Consider the following 26,249-nt stretch of genomic DNA (forward strand, 5'->3'; position numbering starts at 1 on the left):
CCCAGTGAGGTCTGCCAAAGTTCTTAAAACTATTTTGATCTATGAGATCAACAAATGCTAAATCATGCCAACAGTCACTTCACTTGTACCCCTTGACAGGATTTTTAATTGTAAGGTTCTACTTTAAGTAAAGATAGAATGGAAGAAAGAAGGAAGGCAGGAAGGGAGGGAGGAAAGGGAAGGGAAGGGAAATCGAAAGAAGAGATTCCAGGTGCATGTAATTAATAATATAGAGAAATGCTTTTGGCAGCCTCATCCAAAGTTTCAACATGAGTAAATTTTGCATTCCACCTTTACAGCTCTTTTATGACTCCTCTCTCTGTTTGAATAATTACTCCCATTCCCTCAGAATCATGTCCTTTGAAATTCTTAATCCTATAAACAAATCAATATTAAGGATTAATGGGTACTAACATCGGATTGTGTCATACTTTCCAGATAACATATTGACATTTCTAAATGGCCCCTAAAATAGACAGTCCGTTCTCCATGATTCTCTAAAAGTCAGTTCCTTTAGTGTTCAGCTTTAGTCACCATGGTCATTGAGTGTGGGAGAAATTCTGGAAGAGCAGAGTTTTAGGCGTCTGCCAAATTGCATTAACTATCTGACTTGTTTATAGGTAAGATTTGCTCTGCAAGTTAACCTCCATCCCACCCACCACCTGTTTCATGTTACAACCACTGGGCAGCGGGAGGGAGGATTAGCTTAATTGGAGCATAAAGTATTTATATTCTCCTTATTAATGACCAATTTATTTATTTTAAAATATTTACAAAGCATTACAATGTATCAGGAAAGTGTTAACCCACTTAGTTACAAAACATTATTTGATTTTTGTTTTACTCTGTATTTAACTATACATTTTTCCATTCTCATAGCTAACACTTGCTCCTGTCCCTTCTCTTAGTCTTTCCTCCCCTTCCTCAAAACAGACAGATGATAAAGGTATTAGAACAGGGTCCAACTCCTGGGGGCACAGGCTGGCAAGAGGTAGGCTAATGGCAGTGAACTAGGAAGCAATCTAGGATTCAGCGAAGTTATAATAACTGACCAGAATGAACCAAACCTCCCAACTTAAAGATGCTTTCTCTGGAGTTCTTTTTGCTAAAACATTGAAGGATTATATATTCTGCCTTTATTGGGGGAAGCTGCTTGCTGAAAGAATCTGTTTGTGTGTTTTGTGATGTGTCTATACATCAATGCAATCATGTGACACAGGTTCTGTGATGTCAAGTGATACACTATCACAGTATGGCTATGAATGAGTAAGACTAAAAATTAACCCTTATTCAAATGGTCGAAAGGTTGAAAACCACATATAGAATTATTAATCAAATGCCGGGTATCGAGAGCTTACTCTAGTAAAAATGTCAGCTACCATCAGTTTAGTTCTAGTAGACAAGAAGGGATTTGAAAGGAGAGTGGATTTTATAGAGTGAAGTCTTCAGAAAGTCTGATTGGTCAGTGTTCCTTTAAGGTGGGATTTCCTATTAGGGTGGGACTTTGGGAAGTAGGATGCGAAGGCTTTTTGATTGGCTATTGGCAGCCTTGGATTGGTTCACTATCTCTTTGCACATAACTTGAAGCTTTCCAGGTCGGTTAGGACCGTCTGAGTTTTCCCGTTTCAAGAAAACATTATCTGGTCTTCTGCTTTAGGGTTCAAGTTTTGAATAAGCAATTCATTTTTTTAAATTTATTTTTAATTTATTTGTTTATTGCAGTCACATTGGATTATAACATTATATAACTTTCAGGTGTACATTGTAATCTATTTCGAATTCTGTGTAGATTACGTGTTCACCACCCAAAGACTAATTACAATCCATCACCACACACGTGTCCCTAATCACCCCTTTCACCCTCCTCCCTCCAGGAATAAGCAATTTCCAAATGTAAATTATTTTTCTAGTAAACTCACTTTCACTATTTTTCATGTACCTTTATTGTCTCATACACCCCATATTATACATGCTATTACAAAAATAGTGGCTCCTTCCATTGTTCAGAAACACCTTATTCAAGCACTTTATAGAAATTGCACAGCATTTGAAAAATAATAATAACCCCAGGATCTGGGTCTCTAATCTGATGATCTCTATTTTGTACTGTCTATAATTTTTTGCTTCTTTGCTCTTGGGATACAAAGTTCCCTGGGCGTTGGGTTTTTTTCTTTTTTATTTATTAACAAAGGACAAGTGAACAGTTTTCTTTGTTTTTGCTCTTGTTGAAATGATATTTTAGTAATTTTTTTAAATTAGTGTTCCTTCCAACATGTTGGGATGACCAAGAATCTTCCCTGCCCTTTATTAGGAAGACTGTTGCAATTTCCCTTTCTTTTCTCTGGTTGCATCAAACACTCTAGTCATCTCGTTCTGCATTTTGGTCAGCAATGCCTTTTATGCTCTTCAGCTATGTCCTTCCCACGACCACTCTGAACCTTTTAACTTTATAGTTGCAAATGCTGAATTATTCCTGCGTTTGATCATAAGTCAGTTTCTCCTAGACTCCTCAATTATCCCCAGACTCCTACTTTGAACATTTCTCAATTGGATTGCACAACAGTAGTAAAGTTGGTCCAGATTTGCTTGTTACTGCTAACAAACACACTCACTTAGTGAGTTTGTACCCCAGATGAGGCCCTTTGCTAAGTTCTTTCCATATATCTTCTCTTCCAATCTTCCCAATAATTCTATAAGGTAGGAATTTGCTAATAATGAAACTGAGACACTGTGAGTTCAGGAACTAGGAACTTGCATGTGATCACACACCAGGGAACCAGTACCTGGTCAAAATGATCCCAAAGTCTGTGTCCTACCTTAAACATTCATCTAGTGATGCCTGAGAACTGTCTGCACCAGAATGACCTGGAATACCTGATAAAAATACAGGCTCCTGGACCTAGCCCAGACCTCTTGAATTGGGATCTCTGAGCAAAAGAACCAGAAATACACATTTTTAACAAGCTCCCAAAATGATTCTTAGGTACACCAAAGTTTGAGAATCACTAAACGGTGAGACCCACGTTGTATGTATTGTTCTCTGTGTCTCCATCACCAAGCTCAGTATCTGGTTAATTGATAATAAGTGTTTGATGAACTGAAATCAACCAAGCCTACCGTAAGAAAAGCATGTTGGTATTGATATGGTACCTTTGAGTTTTTAGAAAAAGGTTCTATAAAAGCATCAGGAGAGATTAGTATTGTCACATCAAAGTTGGGTACTCCTAATGCTGGCACTGTGCCAACTTAGTGAGAGCCACTCTCATTTGGCACACACCATAGTAAGGCTTTTCACAATGGCTTCTGTTTGAGGGAGAGTCGTTGGATGTCCGAGAGAATATCTCAAGACTGTTGGTGATTTAAAATGATATAAGCCTCAGATTTTAAAAAGTCTCTTGCTCAAGATGTCCTGTTCTAGTTAGTAATAATGGTTACCTAAAACTGACTTCCAGCATGCTGTGGTTGTACTTACCACCTCTTCTAGTCTAATAATATGATTGTTAAGAAGGTTTACTACGAACCATTATCCAAAGCAGCCATCTGCTAGCTACATAATTAATTATGTGCATAAATAAAATCAGCTAGTCAGCAAAAGCCTTTGGTTTAAAGTGGTGGGAGAACTGATGGCTATAAAAGGTAAAATTTAAAAATATATCTTTCTTATTCAGGGAAGGACATGAGGGTGTTGACTCTGTGGTATCAGGTGGCTGTGCCGCTGTTTCTCTTTAACTTTCTGCCTTATGGGAAATAGGAAGTACTAAGCTGATTGTCAAGATAATGGTAAAATCTTTTCCAGGTAATTAGGAATGCTAGAAAAATCAAACAAAATGAACTTTCAAAATTCCAGCTCTGCTTATTCACTCAGTATCCTGCTGGCTAGGTTTTGTGAGGGGTGGGAAATTGGGGTATATATATGTATATATGTATAAGCCTTCCACTGTCTCTTTCCTGCTTTAGGATAAAGACAGAAGATGATAAAGAGAGCTAAAGGAGGCTTCATATTCAGGATGCTGACTTCTGGGTAAGAAGCAACCTGGGTAAAAGCAGAAATTACTCAATGACAACATGAGGTTCCCTTAACACTTCCTTTGGGAATATCACAGTCTTGGTCCTCAAGTTAAAGCCTCTACATCAGACAGCTGAGAATAATCGGTATTAACACTTCCAAAGGAGTTTCTGCCTTTAGATGTTTTCCTGTGCCAGTTAAGCTTCCAGGCCTCTTTGCTTGTGCATGTAGGGGCAAGACATTGACCCTTCTTTCTCATTTCATTTTCATGAATGTAATGTATGAGAGAGAGCACTGTGATCATCTATGCAAGTCTCATTCCAAACTTTTATCCAAAATGCAATTCTACCTGGAACTGAAATCATCCTACTTTTCATCTCACATCTAATTGACTATAATAATCATATAATCTACTAAACCACTCTCAGAGAGTTTATACTGCATTAAAGGTTTAGAGTACCCCAGCTTATCTGAAGCCCTCTTAATCAATGGAGACAATTATATTCATTCTCTTGAATTTTCCTAACAGTTTCACACTCACAGAATCCTCTCAAGGTCTGCATGGATGTTTCTCCATTGTCCCTTTCCTTCCTAGCTGGGTCATAGGCCATATGTGGTTCTAAGACTTCTTTTCCCCCATTACTTCCCCACAGAGGACTGAGAGGCTGCAGGTCATTCTTGCCTACTCCTCTTCTTGTGGTATAATCACTGGCAACTACTTTGCTGGTTCCTTTCCTTGTTTTAACAGCCAAGAATCCTCTAGCTTCTAAGGTTTGACCAGAGTAAGTGTTGTTAGTCTAGTGCCCTTGGGTGAAACACAATGAAGGTGCATCCGTGTCCTGAGGGAGAAGCAATAAAGTGTTCTGGGGCCAAACAATCCCCGAAACAGGGCAGAACACTGGGCAAAGTTCCTCATAATCCAAGATTTCAGAGAAGTACCATTAGATATATGCAATAAAGCTGATACATAACACAAAAACTAAATTAAATCAGTACAATAAGAATAGAGAGATCAAAGGAACAGAAAAATTCCAAAACAGATCTCAGATACAATAGAGAAAACATCATAAATCATAGATGAAGGGGAGATAAGGCTGAGACGCTTGAGCTTTGGAAAACATACAACTTAGATACCCAGTAAGTAGAAATTACACATGGATTTGAGTTATTTAGTCAGTAAATATATACTTACCTAATCTCAGGAAGGGAGTTATATAAAATAAAAGAGATGAAAATAATAAAAAAGGAAAGTTTGAAAATTTTGAACTACCCAGAATTTAAAACTTTGCAACATTAAACAGTAAATAAAAATCAAAAGTTGAACAAAATCTGAACAAATTTTTAAAATACTTTGCAAATACAACAAAAGCTCACTGTTATAAATAAGAAAAACACTAAGCCTTCACTGATAAATGAACAAAGGTAATAGATGGACAGCGTATAAAGAAGGATTGGAAATGGATAGTGAACGTTTGGAAAAAATGTTCAACTGCATTAATAAAGAAAAATACAAAATAGGTAAAAATGTGATGCTACTATATTTTAATCCACCAAATAAGAAAAAAGATTACACTCAATATTTGCAAGAGCTTAATAATATGAGCACCCTCATGCAGTGCTGGGGAGAATGACAATTGTAAAGCCTTTCTGAAAATAACTTGGCAATGTATTTCCATGTCTAATAATTTATCATAAGCAATAAAAAAATAAGACCTATATTTATGTACAAAAAATGTTCAATACAACATTATTTATAATAACAAAAATTGAAAACAACTTGAAGCTGGCTTGGCGGTGTAGTGATTGCATTCACACACTCTGCTTCAGTGGCTCAGGGTTTGCCAGTTCAGATCTTAGGTGTAGACATATGTAGCATTTATTGAGCCATGCTGAGGCAGGCATCCCATATATAAAGTAGAGGAAGATGGGCTTGGATGTCCACTCAGGGCCAATTTTCCTCAACAGAAAGAAGAGGATTGGTGGCAGACGTTAGCTCAGAGCTAATCTTCCTCAAAAAAAAAAAAAAAAATTGAAAAGAACTTGAAAGTTTAACATTAGAAGATGATTAATTATGATACATCTGTCAATGGAATAGTATATAACCAATAAAATTATGTTTAAAAGACTTAAATGAAATGCTTATGTTATAATGGTCATGTAGAAAAATCACAAAATTGCTTGTAAAATAAGATTTCAATTCTCTTTTTACAGAACCATTTTTAAAAGTTAAAAGGAAGTAAGCCAATATGTTACTGGTCATCTCTGGGTAGTATAATTTTGGGTAATTTATTGTTTCAGATTCTTTATCCTGATTAGTACTTTCCACATTTTTCTTTTAAAGAAGCCAGAACACAGCCACACTCCAAATAAGGAAAAAATTTGCTACTCTTTTTTAAGATCAAGAATAATATAACTGAGCAAAAGCAAGTAACATACAAATAAATTTCAGTTTAGTTCGGTTTTAGAAGTGTGCTTTAATAGTGAAAGTTGGATAAAATATTTCAAGCATACAATGTAAAAGATACACATCAAATACATTAGAGTTACTGACTATGTGGAGATGGGAGAAAGGAATAGGGATAAAAGAGCATGAAAGAGATACACAAACAAACTCTTCTAACAAAAGCATGAAATGACTTCCTTCAATCGTTAACCAGTATGTCCCAGGCTTGACTGAGGTCAGCTAAATTGTAATTTTAAGATTGTGTGTATGTTTAGGTTTCATTGTTTACTTTTGAAAGGTTAATATCTACTTTTTAGAGTTAATCCTGTAAACTTTACATAATGAGGCAAAAGACAATGCTATACTCTGTTTACAGCATGAAAGAGTTCCAGACAGGTTTCTGCCAGGAAATTTTCCCCTCCCTCCTTCTCATTGTCAGCCTTGAACCACAGTGGTCTGCTTAAGGAACTCAGTGATGAAGAGGCTCCCCAAAAGAAGAGCCAAAAACTTGTCTAAAATACTGTGTCATTAATTCCATAGAGATTTATCAAAGGATTTTAAAGCTCTACCAACACTAAATTTGCATAATGGTCTTTCCAGTTAAACTTGAAGGGCACATCTACCTATGGGAATTATTTCAGAATATCTTAGATTAATTAGGTCTGTATAGGTAGAGTAGAAACAGAAATGAAGAAAAGCAAGCAGCACTTCACTTTAAGAGAAACAGTTGTCTTTTCTTTCTTTCTTCCTACCTATAGTGCTTCACAAATGGCCCATATTTGCACAAGAATTAATAGTGTCCATCTTTCAAGTTGCAGAAGACTCCTTCTAACAATTTTGTTTGGCATTCACAAATTTAAAGTTACTTATTTGATGGTAGGACAAATACATAATCATTAAAACAAACTTGGAAATAGTTTAAAATTCATTAGACCTAAAAAAAATTATATATGTGCTCCAGAATTTACAATTCTCTTTTATCTTTATTAATAACACTTTTTCCTCCCTAAACCATCACAACTCACCAGGAAAGATTCTGAGAAAACAGTCTCAGAAAAACCATGCTACGAAGAATTACTAAGAGAAATAGGACATTTTTACCATCATTCAATCCATTTCCGGATTCTCATTCATTCCACACTTCATTTGGATTCTGGGTCTTGGTGCTAATCTTCATAGTCTTTTCCAAAAACGTGTTTGACTATGTAAACTAAGAGTCTAAATTAGTCAATATTGAGGTTCAGGGTTTGGTAGGAATTTGTGTTATATACAAATTAGGAAAGTAGTTAATGATGTTTGACATTAAAACAATACAAAACAAAAGTTTAAACATAAAGCAACGAGCTATTTAGAAATAGAATACTGCTTTATGGTAGGTGTTAAATTTGTCCAGAATAATTTATGCCATGTAAAAAGTAAAGAATGTTGCTTTTATTCTTTTGTTTCTGGGATAATGTGATGTGGTTCATTTACTGTATTTATTGAAAATACTAGTTTAAGAGATGGTCTTAGCCACTGGTTTTGATACCACATGCTATTTTACTCTTATTTTCTCTATGAAAAAAATATTGCTGGGACTTAACATACATGTCCTTTCTTCCTTTGTACATTTAGCTTCAGCACATCTCTTCTACGTGTAATCCCTTCTGAGTCAATCAGGAACTAAGAAAATATGTTTTTTAATCCTTTAGCTTCTGCATGTCGTCTACAGGATAGAGTCCAAATTCTTTCATTCTGCCTTCTAAGGTCGTGTACTAGGCTTTACTTTCCTACCTATCTTTTCACTCATATAAAAAAGCCTCATTCACTCACCTGTCCATTCTGCTCTCATTCAGATAGGATCATCCTTTAATAGGAGGTGGAGGGCACAGTTCAAGTGTAAGCTGATGGAATGAATGGCAGGAATAAAACAGAACGGACACACAAAGCTCATTTTGAAGGTAGAAACCACTTAACTTTCTTTCCTGAGAATTCCTAAGTTATAGAGACAAAGAATATGGAGGAAGAAGAGAAAGAAAACTGAAAAATGATAATAACTGTCTAGAACTATTATTTGAATGCTTTAGTTATATGTATATTCTAATCTCCTTAGAGTGAGAACATTTTTATATCTTTTCTTTATATACCCACATGTTTTCCACGGTGGTAGGCAGCCAGTAGGCATTCAGGAAATACTTGTTGAATGAATAAACAACATCAATTTTTCCTTGACTGCCACTTTATTACTATCTACCTTTGTTTAAAAAATGTCTATGAATGTTCATTTCTATAATAAAACATTTTATTTATGACAACTTGAATGGCAAAAATTGAGAGGTTTGACAATATCAAGTATTGGAGAGGATAAGGGCCAATTGTAACATTTATATAACATGAGGAAAACGGTGAATTGGAAGAACCACTTTGGAAAAGAGTTTGGCCTTACTTTGTAAAGGCAGAACGTGCACTAGAATTTCCACTCCCAGAGAAATTCTTGTAGATACACTGGAGAAACTCTTGCGCATGTGTTCCAAAAGGTTCACAGTAGAAACGTTTGTACTAATAAAATAGAATTAGAAAAAGAAAATAAATAAATTGTGATGTGTTCACATACAGAATAAAACTGTGCAGATGAGTTAGCTACAATTTTCGGCAGCATAGATGCCTCTTACATACGCAATTAAGTGAAAAAAGCAAGAATCAGAAGGTAACATACAGTATGACACAAATTTCATAGCTCAAAACAAGCAAAAAAAATACTATATTGTTTAGGCATACATATATATATGTTTTTTTTTTTTTATTTAAGGCAAGAGAATAATAAATTTCCATTGATTCTCAGGGTATGGGGGTGAGTCAAGAGGATAAGATAGGAAGTGAGTACCCAATTTAAATGTAAAACACTCCTAATATTTTTTAATTCAATGACGGGTTCCTTGATGTACATTATATAACTATACTTTAGAACTTACATGTATGTTACTTATATTCTTGTTAGGTAGCAGGTACTTTTTTTTTTTTAGGAAGATTAGTCCTGAGCTAACATCTGCTGCCAATCCTCCTCTTTTTCCTGAGGAAGACTGGCCCTGAGCTAACATCCATGCCCATCTTCCCCTACTTTATATGTGGGACACCTGCCACAGCATGGCTTGACAAGCGGCGCGTAGGTCCACACCTGGGATCTGAACCAGTGGACTCAGGGCTGCTGAAGCACAACGTGCGAACTTAACCGCTGTGCCACCAGGCCAGCCTCAGCAGGTAACATTTTTTAACTGATAATAAACAAAAAATGTTCAAACCATGGCAGCCTGAAAATAATTTCTTTTTTCTTTTTTTCTTTAAGATTTTATTTTTTTCCCTTTTTCTCCCCAAAGCCCCCTGGTACATAGTTGTATATCCTTTGTTGTGGGTCCTTCTAGTTGTGGCACGTGGGAAGCTGCCTCAGTGTGGTTTGATGAGCAGTGCCACATCCGCACCCAGGATTCGAACCAAGGAAACACTGGGCCGCCTGCAGCGGAGCGCACAAACTTAACCACTTGGCCGCGGGGCCAGCCCCTAGAATTTGTTTTTAGAAAAAAAAATTGGGCGTAGTTATATATGAAAGTGATTTGTAGGTCCTACCCTAGAGAGATGGCAATGTAGTAACAACTAATAGCAACATACGACAATGGGAGATTCAGGATTATAATGAATTTACTGGATTCATTACTTGTTTGTACTTCATTAACTTTTTTGCCCCATCAAAGTACTCTGAACAGTAAACTTAGTTTGTCCAACATAAGGGAAGAATTAGACAGAAAATCTTTTGTTTCACATTGTCCAGAACAATCTTTTTGTTTAACCAAAACACTAGCTTTGTCCTCAAATTTACCAGGGATAAGTAAGAGGGGAAAAGGTTTGACAAACATCAATTCAAGTGTTTTTGTTTAGTTTTTCTATGTATCTTTGCAGCAATTTTGTCACAAGGAAGTTTTCCTGAACGTTACATTGTCTGATTGTGATACAAAACCTTTACTCTCTGATTAAAGTACTAAGGTCATTAGAAATTGCAATGTACCTGGAAAATCTTGAGGCTGTTATTTCCCATTTAATTTCAAAAGCTTTTGTCACTATTCCCTCCCCTCCTTGGTTATCCTAGCAAACTATTATCATAACAGCCAGTCTTTCTGTCTGAACCCATGTCTCCCTCAGGAAATCATTCTATTCTAGGAGTCATGTTTGCATTGTCATGTCACATCAAAGTAAAGCTTGTCCTTGAATAATAACACAACACTTCTAATGGCAGTGATGTTTACATCTATGAATTTTAAATATCCACTTTTCTGTTACAAGAGTAAGTTTTGTGTCCCCACGTTTTGGGAGATATGTCTTAAATTTTTCTATTCCTAAAAGTAAGAGATATGCATGAGTGATTGAATAAAATGTTTACCGTTAATACAAAGCTATTGTAATTACTAGGAATTAAAGGAAACCCAGAGAAAATTCTGCTTCATTAGCATCTCTAAATTCTTTATTTGTTCACTGTAGCAGAGAAATCAATGAGAGGATTGCATAGAAGTTTAGCAACTAGAGTTGACTAGAAATTTCTGAATTTCCTAAATGTCTTGAAGAGTCCTGTTCCTTCCACTTCTTTATGCCCTGTTCCCTTCATCTTCTCTCACTCTGGCTCATTCAAATTTACAGAAGCAAACTGAAGAGACATTAGCTCCATAAAAGTTAACAAATGCCACGGCAGTAAATATTTCCTGAATACTATAGTAGATTAAAAACAACAATCTACAACCCATGCCCTAATGGGCTTGAGAATCATAAGTCTTTCTAAGGAATCCTTCCATGCCATGAAGACTCTTGTACCCAGCATCTCTGGCCAATGGTCATTTATCCTCCAGTGATAGGAGAGCATCGCCACTAAGGAAGGCCCACTCCATCAGCGGACAGCCATGTTGGTTAGAAAATTCTTATGTAACACTACGGTTTATGGCTTTGTAGTTTTCCTACACTTGCTCTTTACTAGTCGACTATAATAACAAGCCCATTCTCATGTTTACATAAGAATTTCAAAATAATACCTATTCAAAATATTCACTTTTCTTGCTTGTTCCACTGTAACATTCCCCATAGGACACAGTTTTCAGTTTTTCTTCAACAGAGTTTCCATTTTTTTTTCTCCTGCATAGCATTTCGTCAATATAACTCTAAGAACATGGTACCCAGAAGCAGATGTAATATTTTGGGTGTGACTCATCTTGTACTATCAATTCTAGACTTCTATTACTGCAACCAGACATAATGCTAGCTTTTATATTCACTAATTATTCATTTAGCCAACATTTACCAAGTGTCTGCTAAGAGCTAGGTTTTAGACTAGGCCTTGGGGATTCAAAATTGAGTAGTCCGTGCCCTCACACAGCTACATTACACTATTAGCTCATGGGAAGCATATGATCAGTTAACACCCCAGCTCTTCTTCGTTTGTGTCTCTGCAAGCAGATCACCACCTCTGTCTACTGATATATACAGAAATTTACCTCCAACAGTGATGATGTTCACTGTGACTTTAATCACAGCATTCCCTTTAAGAATGACAATTTTTAATTCTGGTTCCCTATACTGTGTACTATACTTATTACCCCTTTAAACCTTTAAACCAAAGATTAGAGAAAAACACTGCTCTTTCATCTTCTTAAATGGCTTTTACAAAAATAAATAGCATAGATTCAAGGACAGACACCTGCTATGTGTAAATCATCTTGCAGCACACCTTAGGTACAATGTTTTTAACCAGATCAGAATTTATCACTTCTATCATTCACCCCACATTTTATCAGTTGATTCACAAATGAAAATTACACCAAGTGTATCAAATGCTTTACTCAAGTTATGTTGTGTGTGTATTTTCCTGATTTACCCTATTCACAACTCCATTACAGAAGGATATAAAATTTGTTATGCCTTGTTCTCAATGAACACGTTTTGAAGCCTTGTAATGTCACAATTCTCCAAAGTGCTCACAATTTTTTTAGTACTGCATTCTACACTTTTGCTAGAGATTGAGATTATGTTTTCAGGTCTGTTGTCCTCAAGACTTCTCTTTTCATCTTCTGGAAAGTTGAACAATTAGCTGTCTACAGTTTTCTGTCACTTTTCATCTTCCACTCCTCCCCACCTCCCCACTCCCAACAGGAAAGTCTGATTCTCATAGAAGCAGGGAGTCAGTAATGCCAAATTAAGACGTGGACTTAGGTGAGAGTGCAAATGGCGGAGAGGAGGATACCTCCACATCCTGTACAGCAGTGATTTTCAAACTTCTTTCAGTTCCCATACAATTTCTTCAAGTGAAAACTTAGTGGTAGCCGGTAACTGAAGCAGAACCTTTCTAGAACCTTACTTCTCACTCTTTAATATGCATATGAATCTTACCTGAGGATCATATTAAACTGCAGATCCCAAATCAGTAGATCTGTGGTGGGGCTCAAGAGTCTACTTTCTAACAAGCTCCAGGTGATGCCCATTTCTGACCCAGGGACCAGACTTTGTACAGCAGGACCCTGAGCGATCTTCACAGTTTCCTAGGATTCTCCAAAGAGCCATATTTCCTATGGTTCTAGCATTTTGACTTGTTTTCTCATAACTCCCTATCATCTCCCTCTAGGGGAGGCACAAAGATGTCTCTGTCCTAATCCCTGAACCTGTGAATATGTTAGGTTACATGGCAAGGGGGAATTAAGTTTGTAGATGGAATTAAAGTTTTCAATCAGCTGATCTTAAAATAGGAGATTATCCGGGTGGACCCAATGTAATCACAAAGGTTCTTAAAAATGGAAGAGTGAATCAAGTCATAGAAAGATGTGACTCTCGAAGAATTGTCGTTGAGATACAATATTGCTGGTTTTGAAGATAGAGGATGGGGCCTAGGAGCCAAGGAATGTGAGCAATCTCTGAAGCTAAAAAAGGCAAGGAAACACATTTTGCCCCAGAGCGTCCAAAAAGGAATATAGCCCCTGCTAACATTTTGATTTTAACCCAGCGACTTGTGTCATATTTCTACCCTACAGAACTGTAAGATAAATCTGTGTTGTTTTAAGCCCTGAAATTTGTTACATTAGTAATAGAAAACTAATATACCCTCCTCATTGCGTCTTTCACTGGATAACTAAAGAGCCAACTCTAATGGTCTATATAATATCGTGACTTTCTCTTAAAGAAATAGAAAGTCTTTGGGTGAAGATTTTTCCCGGAACTGCTACTTCATTTTCAAGTTTTGAGTTGTGTAGACACTGCAAGGGGTCTCTTTATGTGGAAGTCCATGATTCCTGCATATGAAAATACAGTGTACTTTAAATTACTAACTCAGCATCTGGATTTTAAAAACCCACTCAATTGTTTTGCTGATTTTAGAACAAGATATACTACTCAAACTAATTGCCTAGAGCCTGACTTTAAATGTGACATTTTGTTGTTTTTTAGTGGTCAAAAATCTGTCACCATTACTGCTTTAAAAATAAAAATTGAAAACCCATAAAATGATTTTTGATGGTATTCTTCTTCCTCATGGTATTTAAAGAGAGCTTTACCACATTTACCACCAAATAAGTTTAAACGTCAGAATAATAACTTTTCCATAATTCTAAATTAGTTAGAACTTTGTTTAGAAGGAACCAGTGCAAATACTGAAAGTGAAAGCACCAAGAGTTAAACAGAACTCTTGCATAAACTCTTACATAAACAATCTTTAACTTCCCAGTGATTTAGGGCTGGGGGAGGGGGTGGGCAGGGATGGCGGATGGGGGAACGTCAATAAAATTAAAGCATTCTGGGATTGCATGTTTCCAAACAATTGAGCTGCACCAAGAAACAGTTCGACAAAGGAAATTACCTAAAAATAGAAGCACATCATTTGCATGGCAAAAATCTCCCCATAGGAAGTAATGAAATTGCTACAGAATGTAAGTGAAATAGCATTACAAAACCTGTGGGTGAGCTTTGTCTATTCAGATATGCATATCTATTCAGATATTCTGCTTTATGCATCATTCAATGACATACATATGAGAAAGAGTCACTACCAGTTGGCAGCAGGACTATTTCTCAATGTAAAATGTATGACAACAAGGTTTATCACACTGTCTTTTCCCAACTCCCACTAGTAGTGGAGATCTGGGGAGAAGGGAACAAGGAGAGATTAGGATAAGAAGGACACCAAAGGAAGCCTTAAAGGGAAAGAAAATCAGGGAAGGGCTCCAGAATAGGAATAAAACAGAGTAGATAGAGGGGCATGGGGTCTCATCATTCACAGTTTGTAATTTCAAACTACTTACCCCAACCACAATTTTAGCAAAAAGAGAATTTATTGATAAGTTACAGGGTTCTCACAATTTTCTGAGTTGGAAAACAGGTGGAAACGACGGCAAGGAACCATGGCCAACCCATTCCACAAAACCAGTCGAGAGAAGTCACCGCTGTTTCCACCATTAAATACCAAATGCCATGGGTTGCTCTGGCACTGGATGTTAAAAGCCATTGCTGGCCCTAGAAATTTGGTATTAAGGCCACTACTGCTGCTGTCACCCATAACCGAAGTAGGTTTTCGCCAGTGCTGCTCTTTTCAATTAACAACTTCTTATTCAAAGTTGGAGGAGGATATGTTTGTCTGATTGGCAGAACATGGGTCATGTGCTCACATCCTAGTTGAAAGGAACCCTGCAAAAGCAAATGTCAAGCATTCTCAGCCTCTATATTATGCAAGACAGGCTCTGCCTCTCACCAAGACTAATTGCATAAGGGAATTCCAAGAATGTAAGAAGAGACTTTAGATGTAGTCAGCCTCCAGCCCCTCAAATAAAAGGCAGCTATCCATTATAAGCAACCTGAACTCAATGACGAAAGCAAGGGTGGAATGCAGTTAGTGCTGATTTCATTCAAAAGAGCCTGAAATTTTTGAGAATAGCAGAAGATATACAGCCTTTTTCTACTTTCCCACTGACTACCTCTGAGTCACTATCTGCAGTTCAAGAACATCAGTTCATATCTCTGAAAATTATACCAACGAGTCAACCCCAGGGATGAATCTGTGTAAAAGATTAAGTAAAAGGTATTATCAATTGCAGACTTCCTGAAGATTAGTACAAACTCTACTTATATTTAATTTTTTTCAGGCACAAATTAAAATTAAATATCTAGCTTTCTGGTAAGAAAGTATATTTTATCTTTAAAAACAGATTACTGATTAATTATAACACTATCTTAAGCATTCAGTCTTGCTGCATTGGCCTTCTCCATTTAGTAGTAATATATGAAAATATTTAACCGGAATTGAACACATACTAATGAGCCAAGCACTGTGCTAATACTTAGGAAATTATTCTGTTCCATCTTTATATCCAACCTTTTGAAAGGAGTTGCTGCAATCATTGCGTTTTAGAGATGACTTAACTGAGACACTGCAGTAAGAGACTTGCCAAGGGTCATACAAAAATTGCAGATCTAAGGCTCCCCCCAACTGGACCTTCATTTCAAGTTCCAACTCCGTCTAATCCCAAAGCCCAACTCTGATTAAAAAGTGCTGAAGAGAAAGTTTAGCAAAGACTACCTCTCCCATTTTTGTTTTATTCATCACCCTCTCTTTCGTGTTAAAATGAACTATATTAAAACTTAAGCAACAAAATCTGAAATTGCAGTTGAAAATACTTACGCAACAGGGGGCTACTCTAGGGTATGCAAGGCCACAGGTAAAATATTTTTGCAGAGTCCTTCCTTTATAATCAATTTGATTTTAAAATACGTTACAAAATTCATGGGTCCTTGTGAAGATGAGTTACTTATTGATGAAGATTCAGAATAATGGGTAGAAAGAGGTACTTTCATGTTTATTGTCCAATCGGTTCTTGTGAAGATTCTTCATAAAGTCCTGATGCCATCTCTTCCTGTTCAGGTCTAGGAACCACTTTTTTGTGTTTTCTATCGTCAAATGTGCTAATTTCGTATCTCCCACTGTGAGACTGTGTCACTATCACAATGCCATAGTTCTTTAGAGCCTGTTTGTATCAAAATGACTATCTTCTTGCTTGTGCCATTGCCTACTATCATTTACTAAATGCTGGTTACATCATTATTCGTGATGCTGAATTATCCCTCCCGCTGCCGATGGATATTGGCTTCCAGTGATTCTCTCAAAGGTTGCTATCTTCTTCTCAAAAATGATGATGATGACCATGAACACAGTCATATCCAGAGTGTGCAGGAAATGTGAACAACAACTCATTTACTGCTTGTGTTAAACTTGCTATTCAGAATTTTATAGCACAAAAGTAGAACAACACAACTTACAACAATGTTGACCATACTCCTGCCTTCCGCACACTGCTCCATTAAGCACAATAGGCAGGAGATCCACGGGCAAAGCAAGAAGGGTCCCATTTACACAAGAAATGTGCATTCCTTATCTTTCATGGCCCCTTGAGAATTGTCTGATACATGACAAGGAACCTGCGGAGGAGTTGGGGTGGCCATCCCAGGTGCCAGTGGTGGGGATGAGGAGGCACACAGAGTAAACGATGCCTGCAACCACTTTGCACAAGCCTCAGGATGTACTATATGCAACAAGATGTTTGTGGGTTTTGTAAATATTTTGCCTTTTGTTGCTTCTCTATTTCATTATCCCTGGCTTGAAATAAATTCTCTGAAGAGCATTACATGCATAAGGAGACCTTGAAGTCACAAATTCTCTACAAATACAGCTACTCCAATCTTAGTGAATTTGAGGACATCATGTCACCATTTTTCACCCATTCTCTTGAGCACCAGTTTAAATGTCCTGCTCCTCCTGCTAAATTACACTTAAATTTAGCAACTGGCTAACATCTTACACTGGTCAATATTTTGACAAATGTTTATATCGCTGCCTCAAGGACAAATGATTAGTTAAACAAAAAACTGAATTAAATACAAAAATCAAGAAAAACAATCTACTAAGGATTTGCTGAGGAATCTTGACTCTGGCTGGACAAATATATATATTCGTTGACATCTGTTTGAATCTATCCTCCTAGATATATATTGGTAGTTTTGATCTTGTATTTTTGTGCTGCTCTTAACTGTGATCAAAGCATTCAATGACAAATTGTACTGGAATCATTGGAAAAAATAATGTCTGCTGGAGACTAGTTAGATCAAATCATGGGGAGAAAATGACTTATTTTAAGCGTACAATTAGGAATGTTGAAAAATTTTTGTGTGCCTGAGTTTGTCACATCTATAGTGAAAACAATATGTTTAGCACATTACACTGAATTCTGTGACTTTCTATTTTTTGTTTTTTTAATCTACAGAACAATACAGTTAATGTTCTAATAGAATTTTATCATTAGTATTTTTCAACATAGGACTTCATTTTTTTCTCATTAAGTAACAGAATTGTAACTAGTCAAGTGTCATTCTAATTTAAAATAAGAAGAAAAATGTAATAGAATTGACTTAAAGACTTGGAAAGCAAAGTTTTCTATTCCATTAAGGGAATGGTGGGAGAGTGGCTATGTGTAGCTCAAACTGTGAGATATCTCCTTTAGTGAAGTAAATGCTTATTTATACAGCATTTACAGAAAACTGAAGCATATGAAGAAAGAATCAGAAGTATTCTCCACAGAAATTCCTTTAATTTTTGATACAGGCCAAGTTCTTCATCTTTGAGAAATAGTTTGTACAGAGAAGTGTCCTAAATTCTCCCAACACTGCACTTCCTAGCTGCTCCAAGTAATACATTTTGTCTTTGTACATGAGAAAGTGTTTAGTAAAACCAGATGGCCAACTGTTTTCCTATCCTGAAGCACTTAAAACTGGCAGGAATATATTTGAGATCAAAAACCTTACAGATCCTAATGACATGAACAGACACTTAAAAACTCTGGTTCCTCCGTAATTAGATTATTCCAGTTATCCTCCCTCCAGCTCTTATTAAGTCACAGTTTGTTATCTGAAAAATATTATTCTCACACATAGAGCGCAAATCTCCTCCATCCCCACCTTTGTGAAAGTCTGTGCAAGACCCACACTGTAATTTGAAGTGCTAAGGAAAAAATGAGGAAATAAAACTAGATTTCAACCCAGCATTTCATCAACCCATCTTTATTACTGGATATCCTGAGTGTGACCCCTGAATATTCAACTCAAAGAGATCTACTCATGTACCAGGAGCCAGCTCGGCCACAAAATCTGTATGCGAAGACAAGTGCATATTCTAGGACAATGCTTCCCAAAGGAATCACCTAGGGATCTTGTTAACAGGAGGATTTTGACTCAGCAGGTCTAGAGTGAGCCCCGAGGATCTGCTTTTCAAATAAGCTCTCAGGTGATGCCAATATTGCTAGACTGTGGGACATTTTGAATAACAAATTTCCAGGGCTAGACAATGTTCAGAATTCTGCTGCTGTCATTCTTCCCAACTTCTCCCATAATTTGTTCCCAACCTACTTATTCTCTTCTCCATGACCCACTTTGCATGAGACCACAGCCGAACTCCCCTTTTATTAACTTTTGGTGCATTCATGAAGTTTGTAGCTTTGTCCACCTCTTGAGCCTCCATGTTTCCCATCTCAGGCAAAGATTCTCTCTTCTAGTCTCTGGCCTCTGAAATCTCCTCCTTCATTTTGACTTCACCTCCAAATCTCTTTGTAGGGTAACCAGTGTCTAGATAATAAGAGTGGGGAGAAAGGGTGAAAGAAGACCCTAAAGCGCCAAAAGGAAGTATGAGATAGGAAAGATGCCTATGGGAAATCTGAAATGCATTTGAGTGATATCAGATAATTAAACCTAATAATCTGCTATCAGTGCAAGATTACATATATGGTCCAAGTGATCAACCAGTCTTAGGAGTTCAGAGAGAAGAGTGATTAATCACAGTAGACTAAAGTAGGGGAGCTTTATGGGAAATAGGGGGATAGACTCTACTTTAAAAGTTGGGTAGGGATTCAATAGGTGAAATGTTATGGGAATGACATTCCAGGGAGAGAGAATAGTGTAAGCAAAGGTGCAAGGGTAGAAGAGTTTAAATGAAGGATGTGAAAACATTAGTGAGTACACTCATCAGAGAGAAGCAAAGAGTTAATATGAAATTCTTGGATACCAAGCTAAAAACTTTAGCTCTATTCATAGGTAGTGGAAGGCACTGAGGTTATAGAAGGGAGTGACATGACTGTGATGATCCAATCTCCCACTTTGCCTGAGACAATTCCACTTTACACCAGTGTCTAGACATAATTATAATAATTATTATTATCTTCCCTTTCATAGTTCAAAGTGATTCAGTTTGAGCAATCAATTATATAGCCTCTCTAGACATACGGGAATTAGTATTTCACTCAAATGCATTAGAACAGTGGTATGCAGCTTGCAGCCCCCAGATGCCTGGTTCACAAATGGAGGACTGCACAGAATGCTAAAAGAGCATATTTACTTGGTATCATTGTGCTGATTATTACATGTGGGTCAAAATTTCATTGTAGTTACACATTATATACCTTGGTTTTATAAAATATAGATAAATTAACTGACTACTATGCCAGCTTATAAGTGCAATTTATTTTGTCATTAGAATTTTTCAAAACACAAAGTTCAGAATGAAAAAATTAATAAAGGGATGTATGGAAGTGGCCACTAAATTAAAATATATTGAAAATACATTGAGAAGGCAATGGCAGCTTGGGGAGTGTGGGTAGAGAGCTGATTAGGATGGCAATAGGTATGAAAAAAATAAGTTAGATGTCAGACACATTTTAGATAGAGAATCAACAGAACTTAGAACATGCCTGGCTACAAAAAGGCCAGAGAGGGAGAGGTAAAGGATGATTTTTGAGTATTAAGCTTGAATGCCTGAAAGAACAAGAAACACAAGAAGGATTGCAGAGTAGGGAAGTGGGGAGTTCGGAAGATGAGTTGATGGCATGATTTCCAACTGAACGTATCCAATAAGTATTTCAATTTATCATTTTGCCTAGGAATTGGATCCTTCTCTTTCATTTCCTATAGAAGTCCTATCTATATTGTCTCTTATCTCTTCCATACCTTTAGATCCAGAGAAAAGAAAACTCAATGAAAATGAACCCTTCCATTCTTGAGGCGATGTCAGATTTCTAGTTTATATAACCAGTTTCAGAGACATAGAGGTTTAAAACATGTATGTGATTAACTTGACTGTGCTTTTTACAAATTGAGTGCTCATCATCAGAAAAATGACCTATTTAAGTTATGGTTCACACTATGTGACCTTAGATATCATGCCATGCTTAAATTCAATGATATATAAGAAAGCAATTTTTACTAAAAATCATAAATGAAAAGGAAAACTGGTTTGATTTACATATGTGAGGATTAGACTGACTTCTTTACCTAGATTCCATTTACGTCAACAATGTATTCCTGCTTTACATTCTCTTCTTTCAATTCCTAAACCAGACGTAATTGGGGTTTGTTATTGCCTGAACAGGAAATGTAAAAGAGATTGGAGGAAGCAAAGTATTACCTCAACTATTAAAGTTTTCTTGGAAGCTAGTACTCTAAATCTATCCTTTTATTTACTTGCTCTACACATGGCTCTTGTCAATCCCCTAAGGCCAGACTGCCCAGACTTTGAACCTTCTGGGCCTACCTTGTCCTTGGTCATATGTTCCCTCCTGAGTCCTACCAGGGTATCTAACTTCCACATTCAAGTATGTCCTGACTCTTGTTTTAGCATTTCAAACTAAATCTTTTGTACTCAGAGATGCTTCTGGGCTTCTTACCACCAGGTAGTTTGATGATATTTGTGTCCAACCCTAATCATGATATTAAAGTAGGAAAAAATCTTGTGGAACACACAGTAATTTTATAGATGAGGAAACTGAGCCCAGACGAATTAGAATCGTATAGCAAATTTGTGCCAGATTTAAGAGGCCAAATGTTATGTCTTCTAGTTCATGGCTTTGTTTACCACAAAAGCTTCTTTTATTCCTTAGCTGTGGTCCCAGTGCTGAGACCAAATTTAATGATAATTGTATTTTGATCTTTAGTATATACACCATCTTATCACTTGTATCCTCTTCCCAAGCTTCCTGTCCTCTTACTAAGCTTCATTTACGAGAGACAGGTAATTCATTTTCACTCATAAAATTGAGATACTCCTAGGGTGAAATACAATAGCTATTGAAGCAATTCACTAAAAACAAATTAAATTCAAGCAGCAGAGAAATAACATTATCAGTTTGAAAGGACATGGGGAATCTAAATGATGCTGAGTAACTATCAAAATGAAAAAGTAGACGCTGCTCAAATACATTGTCACGTTGGTAATGTTCTTGGAGAACTACTGCCAACAAGGAGAAGTTTCACGCGTGGAGTTTTTACAGACATTAGAACTTTAAGATTTCCCAGGAGCACAGAACTAATTAGCTTGTAAAGTACTGATTCAGTACTATTTCTAAAGAATAATTCCACATCCTAAATCACCAACACTGATGCTCCAATAAGCTGAAAACTCATTTTGTGCACAGACTTCAGTTCCTTTTAAAGACAAATTAAACAAACAACAACACAAATGCAATATCGCAACCCTGATACTTGCTACAAAAAAGCAAAAAAAAAATGATAAAAATAATAGTAGAATTCTAGAGTCTCAAATGCACATCTTGTTCCAGTAACAAACCACACGAATTTTGTCTTTCCCCATTGAAAACCAAAACACTAATTTAAGTGCTTCAAAGCTAGCATGGTTTTTGTGCAAAGCACTCATTGGATGCTTCACATGGAAATAAATCAAGAAATGACAAAAAAGAAGTTTGCAAAAAAGAGTGAGGATTCAGAATCCAGGTCAATGTATTCTTTTCTTCTCCCTTTTCTACTTCCCATAGCAAGTCCCAGAGGAGAAGAATAGGCATAAATAATGAGACAGGAAGAATAAAAATGTGAACATTTAAACTCCCAAGTCCTCAAAAGAAATATATCAATAGAAAAGAAAGATAAAAGCTGAGATTTGCCTGGTCTCTCAAGTTTACTGAGTGGGTGCTCTTTTTTGCTTAAAACCCTTTTGTGAGAGCATCTTTAGATACAGTAAATAGGGAAGTAAATAACAAGGTTTCTTATAAAATGCGTTTTTAAGAAAACTAACAAAAGGAACTTCAATCAGAAGGCTTATTAGCTTTCTTTTGCTTTGAGGGAATAGATACAGACTTTTGAGCTAATGAAAGGTAAGAAGATATTTCACATTTCTGTCCAACACGAGAAAATACTGCATCTCTCTTGGAGGTTTTCTCCATTTGTAAGCTATAGCAGCATGGATGATCTTTTTTCTTACAGTTTTAGTCTTGTAAATATTCATGGTAATGGTAAAAAGCCAAGGCATAAGTCAAGCTCCCCTGCTACACTTTTGAAAAATATCAGGAGGAAAACTAACCCAATTCATTGAACAGCTACTGTGTTCCTATTTTGATGCTGAGAGTGTTAAATACAATATTTACAGCAACCTCAGGAAGTAGATATTATTGACCTTCTGTTAGGAAAGAGATTATCATGGCTGAGACAGTGAACAAATGGAGGAATGAGACCTCTAAACTAAATTTTTCTGACTCCAAAACCCATCCTCTCTCCACAGCATTGTGCCATGGCTAGTAACTACAGGTGATCAACCAAATACATGAATTAGACAATGATTTATGCATTTATTAAAAAGATCTTATAAGCTCCTTTAATTGCATTTACTGATAGCTAGAGAGAAAATATATAATTATTTTAAGAGTTAGGCTATCCTGAGAAAATACCATAATTATGTTTTTATTAAAATATCACTGATGCACAGACAACTAATATACTCTTCTAAGTAATTTAGGAAAATCCCTAAACTATTCAGTGCATCAAATTTCTGAATACATATTTAATTGCCCTCATTTTAATCCACATTTGCCTACCAGAAGGGACAGTTAGTGCTAAGATGATTTCACAGGTGAAATTCCAAAGAATGGTCACAAGATGCAACTTCAAGTTGATTTATATTAACAGATGTGTCTGCTCCAACCTTCCATGTTGCACAAGCATATAAGGAATGGCTAACCAGAGACTTGAATACAGCCTGTAGCCAAGGAACAGTGTGTGTTTCTGTGTGATACTAACTAGCCCATAGAGAGAGCTAAGTCATGTTGACCTCGTTGAAATCAACCTGTCATCCAGCGAACTATCTGCCTTGAATAATCTATGAACTCTTGATGGCCCCTCCAAAAACCCAAGAGTTAGCTATATGTATTAGTTCCAAATATAGTCATATAATCAGCTACCAAAAACCTCAGTCAAACGTGAAAACGTTACAAAAAGCCTTCAAATCTTTCAACCCAGAATCACTTTCTGATTTGTAGTAAGAGAATGAAAGTGTTGGTTGCTCCTTAATCATACTGAGACAGCAATAAGCAACATAACATTCATGATCAGAAGCCTCTTAAAATGAATTATCCACTCCTTTAAGATTCTGAACTTTGCTTTACTTTAGAAAAGAGTGTTTGGCATTGGGTTCATCTCCCTCAAAGCCACATTACTGCTGAGTGAAATAACAAAACTAGATTATCTAAGCATGGCAGCCTGCTAAGCAGCACATTTCTGAGTGGTTATTATAGACCATCCCTCTGGTGACTGTTGTAAGGCCCCAGGCCAAAAGCAAAGTGATTCATAAGAACTGCATAAATCAACTAGAAATTATTTTGTTTGGCTTTCATATCACTGTTATGAAATGGAATTAATATAGACTAATAAAGAAAAATCTGCTACGTGCTAAACACTTCCTGTGCCTTCTCTTCATGTTCACAACAGCCTTTGGTTTGAAATGTACTGCGGGGGATCTGAATTTGCCACCCCAAAATGCATCTCTTTGACTTGATTATTTTTAAGAACAAAAGACTCAGGAAAAACATTGACCTTTCCCCTAACTGCCTAAAAGAATTTAAGATAGAGGGCCTGTGCGAGGAAGGAGCTGTCACCATAGATAACTGTAGGTGTGGTAGACAGGAAGGAACCTCACAAGGCCATGGCCTAGCAAACATTTGTTTACCAAACATTTGCTTTTCCAACTCCATGTGAATTGCCTTCCTCCACCTTTGAAGTCCCAAACCACTATCCCCGGTTTCCTCCTTATCTTTAGCTGAAGATGGTATTTAAAGTGGTAGCTTTGGCCACTTGGGTGAGTTAGTTTTTTCCCATGTATACACATTATTAAATTTGTTTGATTTTCTCCTATTATTCTGTCTCATGTCCATTTATTCCTAGATCAGCCAGAAGACCACAGAAAGTAGAGGAATAGTTCTTCCCCCCTACAGTACCATAGGATAGAAACCATGTATAAAATTTTCTGGCTTAAAAAAGAAATTCTGTAGCTTGTACCTGGTTTCTGGCTACTCTATCAAGTAAACTGTCTATGGACACACCAGGAACATTGTCAAAGTCACCCATGTGACAAATGGTGCAAAAAGACCATGTGTGCAGTGAGGTAAAGAAAGAGAAAGATGTTTTTCATACATTCAGAAGAAAAATGTCAGCCTCAAAGAGTTTGGAGGGAAGGCTAATCACCAATTTTCAACAGACATTTCTGAGTTACCTGCTTGGGTAGGTCCAGAGAGCAATTAATGAGCAGCATACAACTGTACATGCTGCCAAGGAAACTCAGACTTCTGCCCACCCTAACTGAAATTTAAAGTAAAGTTCAAAAAACACTGGAAAAGTTTAGTTATAGACCAAAAAGAATGTAGCAATAATAATAATAATAGATACCTTTTCATGAGTGCATATTATGTGCCAGGAACTTAGCATTCATTACCTCATTAAGTCACAACTCTCCTATTTTAGGAAAACTCCAATGTAGAGGTAAGGAAACTGGAGTTCAGAGATCAAGTAATGTCCTCATTCACTTGAAGGTTATTTCTATGAGGGCAGACTTAGTACAATTCACTAATGTACCCTCAGCTACTAAAACAGTGCCAGGTACACAGTAGAAGTTCAACAAATAATTGTGATGGATGGTCTGAACCATTCCAAAATTGACGGCACCTTTCCCTGTGCTGTGCTACTTTTCCAGAGATGTGGGAAGACAAATATTTTTTTAAAAAAGAAAGAAATAAAGAAAAGAAAATGAGTATCATTTGCTTAGTGGGAAAAAAAATCTTCCGTATTTTCAACTGTTTAAAACCAGTGGGCAATTATTTTTACATCCCACCTCTGTCTTGCTAATGAATGACTGTATGCCTGTAAACTCAACAAGTTAGATGAAATAGATAAATTCTCCACAAAACATAAACTACCAAATCTCACTCAAGAAGAAATAGATAACCTGAATAGCCCTTTATCTATTAAAGAAATCAAAATTAACTTTCCCACAAAGAAAACTGGATTCCATTGTCACTATCTTCTCCCCCTCATACCTAATCAATAACCCATGCTTGTCAATTTTTCTGTAAAATTTCTCCTGTGTCAATCCCTGCCTTCTAGCATCACCTGGCCAAAGCCTTTTTCAACTTTTGCCTGAATTAGTATAATAGCTTCTAAGGGGTTATTCTGCTTTCTTTCCTTCCTGGTAAAATCTCTACATTGCTTTCAGGGCCCTCTAAAATCTGACTGAAATTTGCCTTTTCAAACTCATTTTCCAGGTGGAAAAATGGACATAAATCAAGGAAAAAACTAAGCTGAAGGAAGAGAGACATCTTCACAAGAGAAAATGGAAACTTAGGAGGAAGGATAGACAAATATGATGGAGAAAATGAGATTCTGAAAGCCAGCATAGAAACATATAAAGAGAAAAAAGAGATGCATCTTGCCATTTGCAAC

At 36.6% G+C, this 26,249-nt stretch overlaps 1 long non-coding RNA gene across 2 annotated transcripts in view; it reads right to left on the reverse strand.

Moving 5' to 3' along the window:
* The window catches only part of LOC111775361 (uncharacterized), a 64,561-nt gene that overhangs the window by 10,839 nt on the left and 27,473 nt on the right, over window positions 1–26,249 (reverse strand). Inside the window, exons 5-6 of one of the 2 annotated variants that reach the window (XR_011422167.1) lie at window positions 8,875–8,987; window positions 8,262–8,423 (exon numbers count right to left, since the gene is read on the reverse strand). This is a non-coding gene — a long non-coding RNA (uncharacterized lncRNA). The remainder of the gene's footprint in view (window positions 1–8,261; window positions 8,424–8,874; window positions 8,988–26,249) is intronic. The other variant, XR_011422168.1, reaches the window with a different exon arrangement.

This window comes from Equus caballus, chromosome 10 (genome assembly GCF_041296265.1).
Source record: "Equus caballus isolate H_3958 breed thoroughbred chromosome 10, TB-T2T, whole genome shotgun sequence".
In the NCBI taxonomy this organism is placed as follows: Eukaryota; Metazoa; Chordata; class Mammalia; order Perissodactyla; family Equidae; genus Equus; species Equus caballus.